The sequence below is a fragment of the Ictidomys tridecemlineatus genome, chromosome 4, assembly GCF_052094955.1.
Source record: "Ictidomys tridecemlineatus isolate mIctTri1 chromosome 4, mIctTri1.hap1, whole genome shotgun sequence".
Classification (NCBI taxonomy): Eukaryota; Metazoa; Chordata; class Mammalia; order Rodentia; family Sciuridae; genus Ictidomys; species Ictidomys tridecemlineatus.
This window is the reverse complement of record NC_135480.1, coordinates 135,715,799-135,736,649: the sequence shown is the minus strand read 5'-3', so window position 1 is coordinate 135,736,649 and position 20,851 is coordinate 135,715,799. Positions and strand designations below refer to the sequence as shown.

The following is a 20,851-nucleotide window of genomic DNA, read 5'->3' as shown; positions in this document are numbered from 1 at the left end:
TGAAAGGTTGGGAAAAAATCATACCACTCACATGGACTGCGGAAGCAAGCAGGAGTTTCCATCCTCATGTCAAATAAAGTAGACTTCAAACTAAAGGTCAATCAAAAAGGATAAAGAAGGACACTACATACTGCTCAAGGGAACCATATACCAACAAGACATAATAATTATAAATGCACATGCCTCAAACAAACTCTTCTCAAGGTCAAGAGTCAAATAGACCACAACACAATAATTTTGGATGACTTTAACACACGTCTTTCATCACTAGATAGATCTTCCAAATAAAAGCTGAACAAAAAAACTATAGACCTCATATAAGATAATTATAATTTTGTGGGTTAGTCTCTGTGTCCTCCATTCTGTACCATTGGTCTACCAGTCTACTTTGGTGCCAATACTATGCTGTTTTTGTTACTATTGCTCTGTAGTATAGTTTAAGGTCTGGTATAATGATGCCACCTGCTTCAGTCTTCCTGCTAAGGATTGCTTTAGCTATTCTGGGTCTCTTATTTTTCCAGATGAATTTTGCGATTGCTTTTTCTATTTCTATGAGGAATGCCATTGGGACTTTGATCAAAATTGCATTAAATATGTATAGTGCTTTTGGTAGTATTATCATTTTGAAAATATTAATTCAGTCTATCCAAGAGCAAGATAGACCTTTCCATCTTCTAAAGTCTTCTTTGACTTCTTTCTTTAGAGTTCTGTAGTTTTCATTGAATAGACCTTTTACCTCTTTCATTAAGTCAATTCCTAAGTATTTTATTTGTTTTGAGGTTACTGTAAATGGGGTAGTTTTCCTCATTTCCTTCTCAGAGGATTGGTCACTGATATACAGAAATGCCTTTGATTTATGGGTGTTGATTTTATATCCTGCTACTTTGCTGAATTCATTTTCTAGTTCTAGAAGTTTTCTGGTGGAATGTTTTGGGTTTTCTAGGTATAGAATCATATTATCAGCAAATAGTGCTATTTTGAGTTCTTCTTTTCCTATACATATATCTTTAATTTCTTCCATCTGTCTAATTGCTCTGGCTAGTGTTTCAAGAAATATATTGAATAGAAATGATGAAAGAGGGCATTCCTGTCTTGTTCCAGTTTTTAGAGGGAATGCCTTCGATTTTTCTCCATTTAGAATGATGTTGGCCTGAGGCTTAGTGTAGATAGCCTTTACTATGTTGAGATATGTTCCTGTTATCCCTAGTTTTTCTAATGTTTTGAACATGAAGGGTGCTGTATTTTGTCAAATGCTTTTTCTGCATCTATTGAGATGATCATATTATTCTTATCTTTGAGTCTATTGATGTGATGAATTACATTTATTGATTTCCATATGTTGAACCAACCTTGCATCCCTAGGATGAACCCTATTTGATCATGGTGCATAATCTTTTTGATATGTTTTTGTATTCAATTTTCCAGAATTTTATTGAGAATTTTTGCATCTATGTTTATAGAGATATTGATATAAATTTTTCTTTCTTTAATGTGTCTTTCCCTAATTTTGGGATCAGGGTGATATTGGCCTCATGGAAAGAGTTTGGAAGTGCTGCCTCTTTTTCTATTTTCTGAAATAAGTTGAAAATTATTGGTATTAGCTCTTCTTTAAAGGTCTTGTAGAACTTGGGTGTGTATCCATCCAGTCCTGGGCTTTTCTTTGTTGGTAAGCTTCTGATGGTGTCTTCTATTTCATCACTTGATATTGGTCTGTTTAAATTGTGTATATCTTCCTAATTCAATCCGAAAAACTCATATGACTTAAGAAATTTGTTGATGCCACCAATGTCTTCTATTTTATTGGAGTATAAGTTTTCATGTATTGGAGAAAAGATAGTCTCTTCAACAAATGGTGCTGGGAAAACTGAAAATCCATATGCAACAAAATGAAATTAAATCCCTATCTCTCACCATGCACAAAACTCAACTCAAAGTGGATCAAGGATCTGGGAATTAAACCAGAGACTCTACTTCTAATAGATGAAAAAGTAGGCCCTAAACTTCATCATGTGGGATTAATAAGACTCCTATACCATAAGAATTAAAACCAAGAATCAATAAATGAGATGAATTCAAACTAAAAAGTTTCTTCTCAGCAAAAGAAACAATCAGTGATGAATAGAGAGCCTACATCCTGGGAGCAAATTTTTACCCCCCACATATCAGATAGAGCATTAATCTCTAGGGTATATAAAGAACTCAAAAAGCTAAGCACCAAAAAAAACCAAATAACCCAATCAATAAATGGGCCAAGGACCTGAACAGACACTTCTCAGAAGAGGATATACAATCAATCAACAAATATGTGAAAAAATGTTCATTATCTCTAGCAATTAGAGAAATGCAAATCAAAACTGCTCTAAGATATCATCTCACTCCAGTCAGAATGGCAGCTATTATGAAGACAAACAACAATAAGTGATGGCGAGGATGTGGAGGGAAAGTACACTCATACATTGCTGATGGAACTGCAAATTGGTGCAGCCATTATGGAAAGCAGTATGGAGATTCCTTGGAAATCTGGAAATGACCCAGCTATCCCTCTCCTTGGTCTATACCCAAAGGACTTAAAAACAACATACTACAGGGACACAGTCACATCAATGTTTATAGCAGCACAATTCACAATAGTTGAACTGGGGAGCCAACCTAGATGCCCTTCAATAGATGAATGAATAAAAATAATGTGGCAAATATACACAATGGAATATTACTCAGCAATAAAAGAGAATAAAATCATGGAATTTGCAGGTAAATGGATGGAGTTAGAGAAGATAATGCTAAGTGAAGTTAGCCAATCCCCCCCAAAAAACAAATGCTAAATGTTTTCTTTGATATAAGGAGGCTGATTCATAGTGGGATAGGGATAGGAAGCATGGGAGGAATAGACAAACTCTAGATAGGGCAGAGGGGTTGGAGGGAAGGGAGGTGGCATGGGGGTATAAATGATGGTGGAATGTGATGATCATTATTATCCAAAGTACATGTATGAAGACATAAATGGGCGTGAATATACTTCTATACAACCAGGGATATGAAAAATTGTGCTTTATATATGTAGTGAGAATTGTAATGCATTCCGCTGATCAAAATTGTAATGCATTCCGCACATCCAGATCTTGGATGATCTTGAATATCTAAAATCCAAATATAAATAATTAAAACAAAGATTTAAAAACTAGGTGCTCAGTGGTAGAGTTCTTGCCTGGCATATGCAAATCCCTGAGTTCAATTACCATTACTGCCAAAATAAAAATTTAAAAAAAAGTTTAAAGCTGACTTCTAGTCAATATTTAATGGCTAAGGTTATGTTCATAAAAGTTTAAAAAGTAAACTATAAATATAACCAGAAGTTATGAATTATAATTTATTTTCCAAATATATATATGGAAAATAAATTACAACTTATTTTATATATAATATTTTATAATATATATATATATATATATATATATATATATACACAGAGAGAGATATGCATCATTGATATAGGTAGTACTTGTTCTCCATCAGTTGAGTTTTCAGATCAAATACCTTTGCAGTATTAGTTCTCAAATACCTCAAGACTATTTGTTTCTTTTTATGTGATTCCTGTCTAACTACATAGTTGCAATCTCTCCTGAATATATCTCCAACGTATATTTGGTATAACCACAAAAAAAGTGTTATGGAATAGATTCCAGCACAGCATCTATTAATATATGCATGAACCAGAATACAGAGTTTAGAAAGCAAGTATAGGAATTTAATACGTGACAACATGGTGTTTCAAACTCAGTGGGAAATGGGCGTTTTGACCAATAAATGTTGTGGACATAATTTGTACATAACTGGAAAAAGAATGCAGAATCAAATAGCAGATAAGCTGAATATCTAAATGTAAAAATATTAAATAATAAACTATTTGAAGAAAATCAGGAAAGTCATATAACCCTATACCTATCAGAGTTTATTAAGAACATTCAAGATCCAAGAGACCATGAAGGCAAAGAGACAAATTTGACTTTGTAACATTTAAAAACTGGGTTAATATATCATAAGCAAAGCGAAAGTTTAACTGATGGACAGAAAATCATCCATAGTATCTGTGATAAGCAAATATAGATACCTAATATATATATAACCTCCAAAAAAATCAATAAGGAAAAAGATAAACAACTGAACTGAAAAATAAACAAAAATAAATATGCAGTTGAGAGAAGAAAAGAAACAAATGGTAAATGAACATACAAAATATTTTAACACAACGAAACACCATTTTTATTACTAGATGTCTAAGTTGGTTTTTTTTTTTTTTTTTGAGAAAGGGAGAAAAAATCTAGAGCTGCTAAAGATACAGGAAAGCAGTTTCAAATACACCTATAAGAGTGAGGGGTAAGAGTTACAACAAATTTTTTGAAAATAATGAGACTATTAATATTAAAATTAGGCAAAGTTTATGAATCAATGATTCATTGGTTTTGAGAAAGTATTTTATAAAACAAAAGAAATACTATAAACAGATACATGCATAAAAATAGTAATACAGCATTGTTCATGGTGGCAAAAAAAAAATGGAAACAGTCTGATTTTCCTCTATAAGGTCAGTCCTTCTTCTTGTCTCCCCCCCAATCCCAAATAGAGACAATCAAGTCTAGTCAATTATAGCAAGGAATACCATTTTGACATTAAAAAGCTAAGTTAAACATAGACTTTTTCCTGATATATTAGGAAGAAAAAGAAAATTCCATAATAATGTGTATAGATCCTATTATAATAGCAATTACATATTCCATAATTCCATACATATGTGTATATGTATGCATGAAATTGTGTACATCAAATTAATAGCTTTAATGCCCCTGGGGGAAGGTAGTTGAGGATGTATCCGTGCAAGATAATTTACTAAATATCTTTATATATTTTATATCATTTTTTGAATCATTTTTCTAAAACGAGAATGTATTCTTTTTATAATCTTTGATATATGTCAGCCAAAATTGAGAGAATAATAAAACCAAGTGTGGGTTCATCTTTATTTTATACTGTGAAGTCTGGATAATGTGCTCGAGTTTGTCTACAGCACACATAAGCGCTAGTGGTCATGAGTTAACTGAGGCGCCTTCAGCAACTCATTTGTTAAAAACAGTCAGTTCCTTCTGAATGAAATGCAAGTCATTATCTACCCAAACAAGAAAATACTCTGCAGATGCATCTCCTATGCCAAGTTCAGAGGCTGTGCTATAATAGTTTATTCAGTTGGCAAATATCCTTGTAAGATTTAAACTAGGCAAACCAAACATGCAAAGGTCAAAGCAATAAAGAGAGTTAAAGTACTAGATGAGTATTCAGGAAGAATTCCTTCCAGAATAGATGGGACCCCAGAAGACTTTGATTAGTAGGGAGATGCCTCGCTGATGATGAGATGAACAGCGAGGTCCCAGAAGCTTGGGAGATTGCACACATGGAGTTTTACCTACCCTAAAGGAGCCTGTCTGCTCCTGCCTCATTTCTCTGCCCCTCCACAGCTGCATCCCATGACCCCTCTTGTACATTTGAGCATCCTGCATACTGACTGTGTCCAAATCTTGGAGGTGCTGTAGAATATGAACTTGGTAAGATTTAATCTGGTCTACAAAGGCCTGCCCTATATTGCCCTCCGAGTTCCCACAATGTTCCCCATGTGACAGGGACTTGGAGATGCTGCCTTTTCTAAAAGAAGTGTCTCTTAAGCCTGCAGATGTTCTATGAATAACTAAAAGCAGGATAAAACTCAGCATCTCTGCCTTCATTTTGTATCTGTCTCCTTTATTACATTAAAATTTAAGTCAGCTCCGAATGTAGGCATGTTAATCATTTAAGAGGTACTCATTAAAAATCCAGTAAACAAGGCTTATTAACTCTAAATGTACCTATCCTAGCTCATCCACCTTTAAGACTGAGGCAAGGTTTGCAGCACCCTATTTCAGACCCCTGGAGTAGGACCTAGAAGTTGCCAGTCGTCACCCTCTTCCAGGATCACAGAGTTGATAGGCAGACATCCCAAGCAGCAGTGGAAACTGGACCCTCAAGTGACAAGGACTTCTCTGGGGCCACTTCCTTTCAGAACCAGAACTAGAGAATAATCAACCAGACCATGGTTTGACCAAGACTACTAAATTATGCATACCTCTTGCCCCTTGCCCCAATTCTTCCTCTATTTAAAGCTACAGCTTCTTTTGGCAACCTAAAGACAGAGCTAAGGTGCTGGATCGCTGGATTGCTGTATCGCTGGTTCCTTTTCTGATTTTAACCAATACCTTTTCTGCTTGGTTTCTTCAGACCTGGTTAGTAGGGACCCCTGAAATCAAACCTTGAGCCTAGGATTTCCCTAACAACCTCATAATAGTAATCTCTTTCCTTCTCCACCCCACTCCTACCCCTGCCAGGAACCCCTGTTTGTTTAATAATCCTCCTTAAGAAAGAAGCTCTGGTCCTTGAGTAGCATCTCAGTGTACCTCTTAGCTCCTACTACACAGTCACCATAGCTGTGTCCCATTCATCTGCCAGGGTCCATACCAACTTTGCTTGCAAAACCAGATCAAAGGACACTGCATGCCATCTTGCGCCTTGGCAAACCTCTTTAGTTAGCTCCTCGAATCTGGGTCAGCTACACCTAGAAGTAGTTTTGTGGTTGTTCTCTAGGAGGTGCATAGTCAAGCTCTAGACTTTCCCTACCAAGTCGTTTTGCCAGGACCATATATTTATGGCTTCAGTGGGATGTATTTTGGCTTACAGTTGTACCTTCCAGCAAAGTGGAGAGAAAACAGTAGTAGGTTCTTATTGCTTTTGTCAGCCCAACAGATTTTCTCTCCTGTTGTTAACTGATCCCTTTCCCAAGGATCACATGGATGAACATGTGATCCAAGCCGGACTAATAGCACCTCACTCTTACTATCCCTGGTGACAAGAGAAAGGAAGGAGCTGGTGCCACTATAAACATCAGTGTCCTCTTAGTTTGGAGAGAGAAACCTTTTCCTCTGATAGCCCTTGTACCCTGAAAAGGAGAGTGGAGCCAATCCAGAGGGAAGCAGGGTGTGACACGATGGTGTATATGTTCAGTCTAAGTCCTCCATTTCCTGGTAAAGCTCTTAAAGTCCTTGGTGTTTCTCACATGCTGAGACAACTGGTGGGGGGGCGTGGGGATACAGGGACCTAGATAGCATCAGGACAGGACTGGTCACTGGAAATATCAAAGCATGAGCAGAAGATTGAGATGTTCTCCAAATTCTAGGGAGAGGAGGCTGAAGGTTGAACTGATCATCAATGGACAATAATTAAATCAATCATGCCTACATAATGAAACCTTCATAAAACCCCCCAAACCTGGGTTTGGTGAGCTTCTGGATAGCAGGTCCTGGAAGGTGGTGTGCCCAGGGAAGACAGGGAGGCTCCGAGCTCCTGACCACATGCCTTGCCCTGTGCATCTCTTCTTCTGGCTGTTCATCAATATCCATTATAACCGGTTGTATAAACACGAATGTTTCCCTGAGTTCTGAAAGCTGCTGTGCGAAATGAACTGAACATGAAAGGGGGGTTGTACAACTCCAATGTATGGGTAAGAAGCTCCAGAGGCTGAGAGGCTTGTGGTTAACATGTGAAATAAGGGCGGTCTTGTAGGACTGAGCCCTGAATCTATGATTTGACACTAACCCTGGGTAGATGTTGTCAGAATGAAATCAAGTAGTAGGACATCCAACTGGAGTCTGCTGGAGAATTGCCTGATTGGTGCTGTGCATGAAAGTAGGAAAAAAAAGAAACTGAGGTATTTTCTATATCTCGTACAGAGTAGAAGAAAGCTTGTGATTTAGTAATGTGAGATACTGAAGCCCTCCTGCCTTTTCTTTTCTCAGCTAGAGAAAAGTTAGTTTACTGTCTTTAAAACCAAGAGTCCCTGGGGCTGGGGATGTGATTCAAGCGGTAGCGCGTTCGCCTGGCATGTGTGAGGCCCGGGTTCGATCCTCAGCACCACATACCAACAAAGATGTTGTGTCCGCCAAAAACTAAAGAAATAAATATTAAAAAAATAAAATAAAAAATAAAACCAAGAGTCCCAATTCATTCAAAAGTTAATATTTATTTAGCCTTCAATGTGCCAGTCTACTAAATTCTTTGAACACATTGTTTTATTTTACCTTTCATGATAATCCTATTTACTCCCTCATTCTATAGGTGAGAAGACTAAGAAGACTCAGAGGGGGTAAGCCGTTTGTATCACGTTACATGGGTAGTCAGAAGACGAACCTGCCATCCTACCTCAGTTGTGCTGGACTCCAAAGCTCTGCCCTTTATTTCCATAACTGAGCTAGTTCTCATAGGTGTGGAGATAATTCCTTCCAGGGTAGAAAAACAACTGACCCCTTAAGAAATGGATTCTTGAAGTGAATCCAGGCAACACTGGTTAAGGGATGGAAGCAAATTCCTCTGGGGCCATCCTCTTTGAGTACAGCTGTCTTCCTCAGTCCCCACAGTTGTCTTTCCACGCTCCACTTCTGGCCTCCTATGAATTCTGGATACAGTTCAGAAATCTCCTGTCACTGAGAAGACCTTCTTTCCCAAAAGAGTAAAAAACCCACAGTCGGCTCCAAGGCACACTGCTTCTAACAGTTTTATGGATATATAATTTACAAACCATAAAGGTCACCTTTTTCAATTATAAAATCCAATGATCTTTAGTATATTTAGACATTTATGCCACTGACACCATCATCTAATTTTATTTATTTATTTGTCTATCTATCTATTTATTTATTTATCCCTGATTGAACTCAGGGATTGAATTCAGGAGCACTCAACCACTAAGCCACGTCCCCAGCCCTATTTTATATTTTATTTTGAGACAGGGTCTCACAGGATTGCTTAGCACCTTGCTTTTGCTGCTCCTCCTGCCTCAGCTTCCTGAGCTGCTGCTGGGGTTACAGGAGAGTGCCAACACTGTCATCTAATTTTAGAACATTGTCATTACCCTCAAAGAACCTGTGTCACTCCCCCATCTTCCCTTCTTTACCCCCAAGACAGCCACTATCTACTTTCTGTCTCTAAAGAGTTCCAACCTGAGTTTTTGTCCCTCCTCTGGGTTTAAGGGCATCCCTTTAGTTTGCCTGGTTGTCTTTCTAGCCCATCTCCTTTAGTCAGCCCAAGGGTCTGACAGGTCAGGGACCCCATCTTCAGCTTGGTATCTTTAGCCTGGCTTGATTTGGTTACATGGTAGAATCTCAAAGTTTGATTGATAAAAGGACAAAAAAAAAAAGATTTTGCACCTAAACTATCTTTTCTAACCAAAGATTGTATGTCTACTGTCTCAAGTTTCAGGAGTCACATAAAATAGCCCTATGAATCTCCCTAACTGGGCCACAGCTTGCAAGCTGCACTATGAGCAAGGACATCCAGGCCATGATCCATTCCACTACCATCTTCTGGGAATGGGCACTATGGACTGAAGCAGGAGTCTTATCCCTAATTTGCACAAATGGTGCCCATGCTTGCTGGGTAAGACAAAGTGGGGTACTGATCTAAGGCACTGTCAGTAAGGATGGAGAGCAGGGGATAAGCTCACACATGTCTTATTGAGTTTGAGATGTTTGTATGAAAACCAAGGGAGCCATGGGATATCTCCCCAAAGATGTCCTGTGTGTCTACAAATCAATTAAAAATCAGGTCTAAAAATATGTTTGGGAGTTGCTAATACACACCCAAAGGATTGTTTGTTGGAATGTGGACAGAGGTTGACTCTACAGCAAAAGGCATGGAAATTCACTGTAACTGAGCTGGCCTAGGAGACAAGTATAAAGATTAAGGAAAGAAATGATTAATGGTCAACAGAAGGCCCCTTCTGTGGGAGTTTGCCAAGCTTTTTGGTTCCTCATATTAACCCACCCAAATCTAGATCAGGAACATATGCATAACGCGAAAGAAGTTCAACTTCCCTTTTCCCTCACAAATAGCCTCGTCTCATACACTCTGCTAAACAGTCTGGATGGATATAAACAGCTGTTCTTTACAAGACTGTTAGATGTTCTTTACTGACAGATGGCAGTAGCTCCTTAGGGCACGCATGTGCGCGCACACACACACACACACACACAGAAACCTTAGTAGGGTCAATAACATTGATACTCATCGAAGAAGTTACTGAAATCTAGAGTCAGAAGAAGGGCCTGGAATTAAAAACATATTGTCAGTGCCTCCTCTGTGCTTAACACTAGCACAGATATTATTTTGCATAGTTTCTGGGAATAAAAACATGTTTGTTTTATATTTCATGTTTATGGAGTAACAGATAATTTGTCACATTCAGGTCATTAAATGATTGTTCAGTTTACCTCAGATTTCCCTCTGCCCTTATGGATGTGGAGGATGCTTAAATGAGTATCTTATTTGGGTATACAGCAGACAAATCTCTAGTGGAATGTGGCTGTTTGGTTTGTTTGAATCACCATATTTGAAAAAACCTCTCAGAAAATATTACTAAAAACTGTTAGTGGTCCCTCCAAACTCCAGCCAAAATGGATAACTAAATAGATTTGTTTAGACAATTATTGTGACAGAAAGAAGTTAGGGGTCCTGGGAGAGATTGATTGATTGATTGATTGATTGATTGATTTTTGTCAAACTCTATAAATCAGAATTGCCCTAACTGTAGAGAACTGTCCAATATAGATCTCAAAAAAAACACTCATGACATCGTTTAGGAACATTCATTGAGATTTCTTTCTCCCAGGATAGATAGATTAATTAAATCCTTCATGGAATCACAAAAGTTTAAAAGTAAAATGAAAGAAAAGTTGAATGTCAGGTTTTAGATGGGCCTTAAAGGTGTTTGGGTTCCATAACCCATCCAATTCTGAAATTCCTTATGCTTCACTCTGACAGGTGGTTATAAAAATTGGGATTGAACATTTCTACTAGAGGGGAAACTCATTTATCACCAGAGATGGCTAATTTCATCTTTGGATAGGATATTAGAAAGTTTTTTCCTTACATGGAATTATAATGAGACATTAATTTATTCTTCGAAATTCTTCTTTTGGAAGAAATAAATGGTGGTGAGAAGGTTGGGGGAAAGGAAAATTTACTCATTGTTGGTAGGATTGTAAATTAGTACAACCACTATGGAAATCAGTACAAAGTTTCCTCAAAAAGACTAGGCATTGAGCCACCATATGACCCAGCTATACCACTCCTTGGTGTTTTTCCAAAAGAATTAGTCATCATTTTATAGTGATATATACATACCCACGTTTAGGTTAGCACGATTCACAATAGTCAAGTGATAGAACCCACCTAGGAGTCCATCAATAGATGAATGCATAAAGAAGATGGTGTGTGTGTGTGTGTGTGTGTGTGTGTGTACGTGTGTTATTTAGCTAGAGAGAAAAGTGAAATTATTTCATTTGCAGGAAAATGGATAGAACTAGAGAGCATCATGTTGAGCGAAATAAACAAGACACAGAAAGTCAAAGGGCATATGTTCTCTCTCACTTGTAGGAGCTACAGAGAAAAAAAATTAATGAACTCAATGAAAATAGAAGGGAGACCAATAGAATGGACGAAGAGCATTGATGGACAGAAAGTGGACAGGCTAAATTATGCTATTTTGCATGTATGAACATGTCACAATGAATCCTACTATTATGTACAATCATAATGCACCAATAAAAAGGATTAGAAATTATTCTTACAGGTTAATATCATTCCCAATCTACAGATGCAGAAAACTGAGGCACAGAGGAATTAAGTAACTTTCTCAAGGAAACATGCTTTTTAAAGCAGTGGATCCAAAAGTTGGATTCAGTATACTGTTTCCAGAGTCCAGTTCCTAATCTTTAATAGCCTAAAGATTGGATGGCCTAATATTTGATGATATTTGAAAGTGTTATTGGGTTACTACTTTTTCTTCTAGTAGGAAAAGACAACTATTTCTTTTAGCATCATCCACTAATGAGACATTTAAACTACCTGTCCAACTCTAAAAAACATTACTTTTTAAAAGATATATTTTAAACATGTTTCTTACTAAAGGATGTAATGTGTACCAAGCCTACAAAATCACATTAGAACTGATAGCCACCTGTGTATATAAACTTGTATTTTTAAAAACTGCAACAAAACAAACACATTCCTATTCTCTATTGTGAGTAGTAAGGCATCTTATGGAGCTGATGATCCAGGAGTTTCCCATTCTGGACAAATGCTACAACATTTTGAAAAATTATAGCCCTGGTACCCAGGCTTACCTCTCCCCTGATGGTCTGGTCCAGATGAGCCAGGGCAGAGCTTCAGTACTTTTTTAAGTTGCCTAAAGGATTCCAATATACACAAAGGATTGAGAACTCCAGAGTGTAATGACTAGCCATTAGATTGCAAACCTGTGAAAGTCACATGGCTAGTAAGAAGGAAAAGGTAGAAGTGGAACTCAGGCTTTAGCAATCTGGATTTTTTTTTTTTCCAACATGCTTTATTGCCAGCGTCTTTTCTTTACATCTCATTCTTTAGCATAAAAAATGCCCAGCCTTTTGCAGTGGGAATAATGCCCATGTGAGTGGACATATAGAAAAGCTAGCTATAAGACTGCCTCAGGTTGCATCTATTAGGAACTACTGATTTAGCCAGATAAATAAATAAAAAAATGGCAGAGATACAGTCTCTGATGCACCAGCACTGCTCCTCCCTGCTTTTTACTCATGAATCAGGATATTCATGATATCATTCCACAGAAACATTCTGTCATATCCTAATGAATTATCTATCTGTGGACTTTTCTTTTTTACATGGGAAGCATGAGCATCACTTTTTAAGAAGTGCCCTCAGGTGGTTCTAACATTTTCAACTGCTTTTGATGGATTTCACAGGACAGTGTTTGCATGCCATCCTGGTAGTTAATGCTCCTGCTTTTCATTTGGCCAACTGTAAAGGATCTTTCATAATTTTCTCACCTCTGTTCTGAAGATTCTGTTAGAGATTTATATCCTGCCTTCTTACTCTTTTTCACCTCATTATCTATTTATCTTTTAAAGTCATCCTACTGTGTTTTTTTTTTTGAGCAGATATTTATTGAAGGCCCTCCTTATTCTCTGACCCTGATGTATTTTTCTTCGAGGCCCTTTGCAAAATCTGAAATCAGATTGTATATTTAATTATTTGTTTATCATCCATCTCTCTGGTCCCCACCTGAATATTAGGTCTATGATAATGTTATGGGCTAATATGAAAAATTAGTTAAGCTATCTCCATTTTGCTCAGACCCTGCATAGAATTGACCTCCTTTCCTACAAGAGCCCACTCACATAAAAGAGACCCTGCATGGAGTTGACCCCCCTTCCTGTAAGAGCCCATTTGCATAGAAGCTGACACCCCACCCACTTGCACCCTGACCACAATGTCTTTAAACCATGGAGCTGCTGCTGGCTTACTTCCTAAGTGGGTATGGGAGGTGACAATTCTGAGAACTTGATGCTTTACACTTTATGAAATGGGTCTTATGACTCGACTTGCCTCTCCTGTCCCTCACCTTTGTGGTTTTTCTGTTTAAATGGCCCTTCCATCTGCATTCAGTGTCTTGGGCTGCAGAACTATCTGCTTTCTGCTCCCTTAGCCCTGGCCAGAATAAATCCTTCGTCTTTTCTTCAAAAAGACCCAGAGTTGGGCTGGGGATGTGGCTCAAGAGGTAGCACGCTCGCCTGGCATGCGTGTGGCCCGGGTTCGATCCTCAGCACCACATACAGACAAAGATGCTGTGTCCACCAAATACTGAAAAATAAATATGAAAAAAAAAAAAGACCCAGAGTTTTATTTGGAATTTTAGAATCGTGCCTTAAAAATAACAAGGACTCTCATATTCACACTGACATCAAAACCACTGGCTGGCCCATGGTAGATGTTCAATAGATTCCTATCAAATGCAAAAAGACTCAGTTGGTAGCATGCTTACTCCCATGTACAAGGCCCTGGGTTCAATCCCCAGCACCACAACAAACAAAAACAAACTAGATTTCAAATGAATAAAGAAATAAGAGAACAAGAAGATGGATGGATGGATGAATGGATGGATGGATGGATAGATGGTTAAGTAAATATTATGTACTATATTCTGAGATATAAAATATGTGAAGCTTTCTTCCCCGAAGGATTTCTGATCTTAATGCTGTTGAGCATTAAAGATGCTTGATTGTCTCAAGGACATGTGGACACAGCCACTGAGGGCAGAGGGGAAGAACAAGAAACCAGCCAGAGCAGCCAAAGAAGATACCCAAGGAGTCTCCTTTACATGCAGATCCTGATTCATCAGGCCTGGGGGAGGTACAAGATTCTGGAAATGCCAATCATTTCTTCTGGGAATTTGCTGGTCCAGGGACCACGCTTTGAGGAACAGAATTTCTAGATAATTTTTCAGGGGTTCTTGCCTTCTATCTGCTCTCCACCATCCACTTCTACTATTAAAAAATGAAAGAAGATGGAAAATGCAGAACCTTTTTGGTGAAAATACCTCAACTAATGAGAGGTTTTTAAAGTGCACACAAAATTACACCTTGATATGTACATATCCTGTGTTCAGTATGCTATTTGTCCTGTTGTGTCCTCTGATCTTCTTAAAACATACCTTCAAACCCTTGCTGGCACAGGAAGTGTGAGCTGGCATGAACCAGACCCTTCTCCTCTCCTCCTGGGATTAGTAACCCCCTGGGAGCCTTTTGCTCTGCTCACTGGGCAGATGGCCTGCTCCCACTCTCTCTAGTACTCAGGTGTGGGTGGTACACCTGGGAGTAGGCGCTGGCTTTGCATCTGAACTTTAGGTTGCTTCCTTCACCCTGGGAACAGTTACATTTTCTTGCCAACACGTGTGTTTTTCAAAATCTCTTAAGGCATTGAATGTTTTGGGGTAAGCAGTGTCTTGAGAACTCCCTGGAGTTTCCAAAAGGTAGTAGGATGAGGAAAACCCCAGTTATTAAAAATGTGAGAAACAGGACCCACTTAAAGCATGTGAACATTTGTCAATGGAAACAAAATGGATGTTTCACACCAAATATGAGAAAAGCTGTGTGTGTGTGTGTGTGTGTGTGTGTGTGTGTGTGTGTGTGTGTGTATGCTGTATGTTTTCTCCGGGTGATATTTAAACTGCAGTATTTGCAGCATTTTTCAGAGCTGGATTACCCAGTGCAAGCAAAGTGTGTAATCGGTATTAATCTCCCAGAATGTCACTACTACCGCCTATCAATCTGCATAAATTCTACTGCAAAACTTTAGGAAGAAATGCTATTCAGAGCAAATGATGCATCAAATTCAAACAGGCCATCAAGATTGCTAATGGATTTTAATAGCAGCTATTACTGCATAATAGTATTTTCCCAACAGCTGTTTGTTGATACAATTCTGCGTTTACAGGACCTTTATGTCCAATCCCAGGAGATGGCCCGCCATTCATTTATAATCATTTGGTTCCACCTACAAACAAATGCTACTTTATTTGCATTTGGAGACTGTGAATGGTCTGCAGATTTGACCCACTCCCACCTCATTCAATGAAACCAACAGCGAATATTACAAGCTAGATTAATTAGTTAATATTTAGATATACTAACTACTGCCACAATAATAAATACTGTCAACTGGCAAACTATGAGAGCTTTTATTGATTGCTTGGCTTCATTCTGAGCTGCCCTAGTTGTTAAAAACTGGTTTTTTATATGTAAATGAGTAATGGTCCTAAACTAGGAATCACTTTGAAAGGTTCAAAACCAAAGAATCCATAAACCATTTTAAGTTTTTCTGCTTGAGATGAGTAACTGGTAAAAATGCCCATAAATCACTGCTGAAGGAAGAACGCAAGGTGAAGGCCAGCCTCAGCAAATCAGCAAGACCCTATCTTTATCAAAATAAAAAATAAAAAAAGACTGGGGATGTAGTTCAATGGTAAAGCATCCCTGGGTTTGACACCCTAGTACTGAAAAAAAAATCACTGCCAAAGCAAAGGTAATAATAAGTGTGATAATAATCAACGTAAAGGAGAATTTATTAATGAAACCCAAAGCTTTGCTTCTTGTGGAGTTGTTGAGATTACAGCATTAAGAATAAATATTAGCATTTAAGTTTGCACAGAATCAACCAAGGAATATGTTTCAAATGTAGATTCCTGACCTCTATGCCAGAGATGTGAAGCAGAGCTCAGGAATTAACCTTTCAACAATTACGCCTGAGGATTCTGATGCCAGCCAGCCATGGATCACATGTTAGAAAATGGCATCGATTTATAAATATTACATATCCCAATGTCTTAGTGTATTTTTAAGTTTTAATGACATCAGAAGTATACATATTAAAAACTTACATAAAACATCATTTGAAAGCTTATTTTCATTCCTTTTACACTTACTTAATTTTGTGAATTTAGAAAGAAAACATTTTTAAATTATAATTTTTTTCTTTCAGTTAATGCTTGAGATCTTCACTTAGGAGACTAAAACAAAATATAAAGCCTAAAAAAATTTCCCAAACTTACAAAACTTAGAGTAAAATAAATGAAAATAATCATGCATTTGGATGCAGATCTTTACTGTTTATAGTATTTATACATCTGACACTATTAATGTTTAAAACCGCACTGAAACTATTTTTGAGACAAACTGTATAGAACTTAAATAAATTCAGCTCAATAAAACTAAGAGGTAGGAGTGAATTCTCCCTTTTGTCTAGTCATTCTTTTTTGGTTTTAAGAGAAATCTGCACACATAACTCTCAGTACCTGCAATATGGGAAGTGCTGGTGAATGCTGGGGACTTCCTTTGTGATACAGAGTTGCAGAAGTATTAAGAAGTATTAAGAAAATGAATGATCACCCTGTTGAATCTGGGTGTTGGAAAGGATATAGAACCCTACAGACTACATAAGCATTTTCATCTCCTGCATCTCACTTAACCCTCTGGAGGAATCTGGGTGGGTGGGTATCATTTCTCTCAGTTGACTGGTGAGAAGCTGTAGGTCTGGGCAATTTTGGTGACTGGCTCAGGGGGGAAAATTTACAGATAGCAAATGATCAAGAACTCAAAGCCAAAGCTTCTGATCCTTCTCTAGTCCATTCTTAACCCTGACCAGAAGGATTGGTCAAGGCAATGAAGCCTAGAAGGGGCTCAGAGGGCTCAGGCAGAAGCAGGTAAGAAGGTGACAAACAGGAGCAACTATCCTAAGGCCTGCCATGCTCCAGGCCTTTGCTGGAGAAGCAGGCTGCAAACTGGAAGAAATCTACTTTAGCTAGGGGTCACTGAGCTCACCAGGGCTACACCACCCTTGGGGTGGAGTTCTAGCGTAGAAGCCATGTCTGCCCACCTCACCCGGGTCTTCCTTCCTGGAGACAACCATAGAGGTGTCCTGGAAAGAGTGCATTCAGAGCCTGCCTCTGTCCCAGGGCTCTCGGGTGACGGTAAAGCCCATGGTTACATCTCTTTGATTTACACGTGCTTCCTTTGTACAATCAACATAATAGTACAGCAATTCCCCTTATCTTCAGTGTCACTTCCCTTGGTCCACTGTGATCTAAAAATATTAAGTGCAAAATCCTAAAAATAAGCAATTTGTAAGTTTTAAATTGCGGGCCATTCTGAGAAGGGTGATGAAATGTCATGCTACCCTGCTAGGCCCCCTCTGCCTCACCCCTCTTCTCCTGTCACTCATTCTGCCGTGACCCATTCCTTTGTCCAGTGTATTCATGGTGTACACGCTTCCTATCCATTAGTCTCCCTGTCCCTTCTTCACTAGATATCCATCTTGGTTATCACACTACAGTGCTTGTGTTCAAGTAGCCCTTTTACTTAATAATGACCTCAAGTGTAGGAGTATTGATGTTGGCAGTTTGAATATGCCAAAGAGAAGACGCCAAGTCCTTCCTTAAGTGAAAAGGTAAAAGTTCTTAACTTAATAAGGAAAGAAAAACAATCATATTCTGGGGTTGCTAAGATCTGCAGCAAGTTATTGTAGTTAATTTTTTATTATGCCTAATTTATAAATTAAATTTTAATGTAAGTGTGTGTGTAGAGGAAAAACCAGTATATATGAGGTTCAGAACTTTCTGCAGTTTCAGGCATCCACTGGGGGTGGGGGTGGGGTCTTAGGATGTAATCCCTGAGGGTAAGGGAGAACTATTGTAAATTACTTCTTAGAGTTTCAATAATCAATTTAAATATGATGGTGAACTTGGCAAAGAGCTGGGCACTGGAATCTAATGTGGCTCCTTGTTGTAGAGTGGATCTGACCTCTTTTATGGCTGGCTGTGGAGAATCCCTGCAGCCCCAGTGCCCAGCATATGGCAGGCACTTCACACACGCTATTGCATAAAGAAATGGATGTCACAGCCGGACTCAGATTCTCCCTATCACACACTGCACACTTCCCCGGCATTCTCATTGCTAAGACTGTGTGACTCCATGTGATATCATTTTGATCATGTATTTTCTTCATCATGTAAAGCAGACTTTTTGGACTCACCCTTTTTAACACTCTCCATTGCTCCCCCACATCATTGCCAAAGATTCTCCCATTGTCTGACCCACCATTTCCCTCCTGGCTCTAATCATTCCTGGTTTTATGATTATCACTTCTATCCAAAACTACTGGGATAACCTAACTGTTCTTCCTGACATTTGAATACCCTTCCTTCATTAGTCCACCCTATATGCTGCATTCTGATTAGTCTTCCCCAACTGGTGCCATGACTTCAGTCAAAAAGTAACATGTAAGTGTCACAATACGCCACATCATGGCCACATCTACCTTTCTACCCTCATCTCTTATTATGCTCCACCAAGCTGAAACTCTGGCTCCCTAAACACACTTTAGATTTACTGCATCTGTGCCTAGCAAGAAATGTGTTCTCATCAAGACTCAGTGGAGCTGCACTAAATTTAACAGAACCAAGTTGAATGAAATTGTCTGAATCCTTATGCTCAAAAATCAAAATGAGTCATAAGCCTCATTTGGCAAATGTCAGACTGCCCTGGTCCCATGCCTTCTACACCCCTTCTACCACAGGCCCTATCTTCCATAAGACTGTCATCCCATCTTCTTTTTTCTCAAGACATAAAATAGGTAAACTTCTCCAGAGTAGCAGATGTCATCAAACAAGAGCAGAGGAGGACATGAGGAAAGGTTGCTTTTACTTGTGTAGGTTATACCCACCTCATTTGGCAAAGAAGTGTCAGTATTAAAACACTGTAAAAATTAATCACAGATACCACTTCAGGTCTAAGTTTAGAGATCTCCAATTCCCAAGTGAGCAAGAGGAATATTCTATTTAGTTGGTGGGAACTCACATCTTACAGATTTGAATTGGGAATGATTTTAACCTTGTGTATCAAAAACCAGAGTCAAAGTCAAATGATTGTTTTTCTCTTTTGCTGAGAGTTTTGTTTGTTTATTTTGTCATGTTTTGTATTTTAAACATTTTTGAACACTAGGTGGCTCTGAATTTCTATTGGAAAATAGATCTTTTAAGGAAACATCAAAAAACATATGTATTATTTTTCTCCAAAAAAATTAAAAATATTTCTTTTAATAATTTTGATTTGAGAATATTAACTGAAGTCTACCAAAATCCCCATGCACCCCAAATAAAGAGCAGTATATTTGTCCTTCTAGCATTTGAGATTATATATATATATATATATATATTTTTTTGTTAAGGTTTTTATTTTTAATCTGGGCAGTGATTTTTTTTTAAATTTTTTTATTGGTTGTTCACAACATTACAAAGCTCTTGACATATCATATTTCATACATTAGATTGAAGTGGGTTATGAACTCCCAATTTTACCCCAAATGCAGATTGCAGAATCACGTCGGTTATACATCCACATTTTTACATAATGCCCAATTAGTAATTGTTGTATTCTGCTACCTTTCCTATCCCCTACTATCCCCCCTCCCCTCCCCTCCCCTCCCTTCTTCTCTCTCTACCCCATCTACTGTAATTCATTACTCTCCTTGTTTATTTTCCCATTCCCCTCACAACCTCTTATATGTAATTTTGTATAGCAATGAGGGTCTCCCTTCATTTCCATGCAATTTCCCTTTTCTCTCCCTTTCCCTCCCATCTCATGACTCTGTTAAATGTTAGTCTTTTCTTCCTGCTCTTCCTCCTTGCTCTGTTCATAGTTGCTCTCATTATATCAAAGAAGACATTTGATATTTGCTTTTTAGGGATTGACTAGCTTCACTAAGCATAATCTGCTCTAGTGCCATCCATTTCCCTGCAAATTCTATGATTTTGTCATTTTTTATTGCTGCATAGTACTCCATTGTGTATAGATGCCACATTTTTTTTATCCATTCATCTATTGAAGGGCATCTGGGTTGGTTCCACAGTCTAGCTATTGTGAATTGTGCTGCTATGAACATCGATATGGCAGCATCCCTGTAGCATGCTCTTTTAAGGTCTTCAGGGAATAGTCCGAGAAGGGCAATAGCAGGGTCAAGTGGTGGTTCCATTCCCAGCTTTCCCAGGAATCTCCAAACTGCCTTCCAAATTGGCCGCACCAATTTGCAGTCCCACCAGCAATGTACAAGAGTACCCTTTTCTCCACATCCTCGACAGCACTTGCTGTTGTTTGACTTCATAGTGGCTGCCAATCTTACTGGAGTGAGATGGTATCTTAGGGAGGTTTTGATTTGCATTTTGAGATTATATTTTTAACAGTTTCATATGAAATTATGCCTATTGCATTGGTTTCAGGTATAATTTTTAAATGATTCATAAACTTTGCTCCAAATTATGTTATACTGCAGCTGTATCATATTATGTATTATGTATGATCAAATAATTATGCCTATCATAGTTTTAAAAAAATAC

General features: G+C 38.2%; 1 protein-coding gene across 10 annotated transcripts in view; it reads right to left on the bottom strand.

Annotated features, from left to right (window-relative positions):
• Prune2 (prune homolog 2 with BCH domain) overlaps positions 1 to 20,851 on the bottom strand; it is a 259,799-nt gene that overhangs the window by 115,812 nt on the left and 123,136 nt on the right. The window lies entirely within an intron of this gene.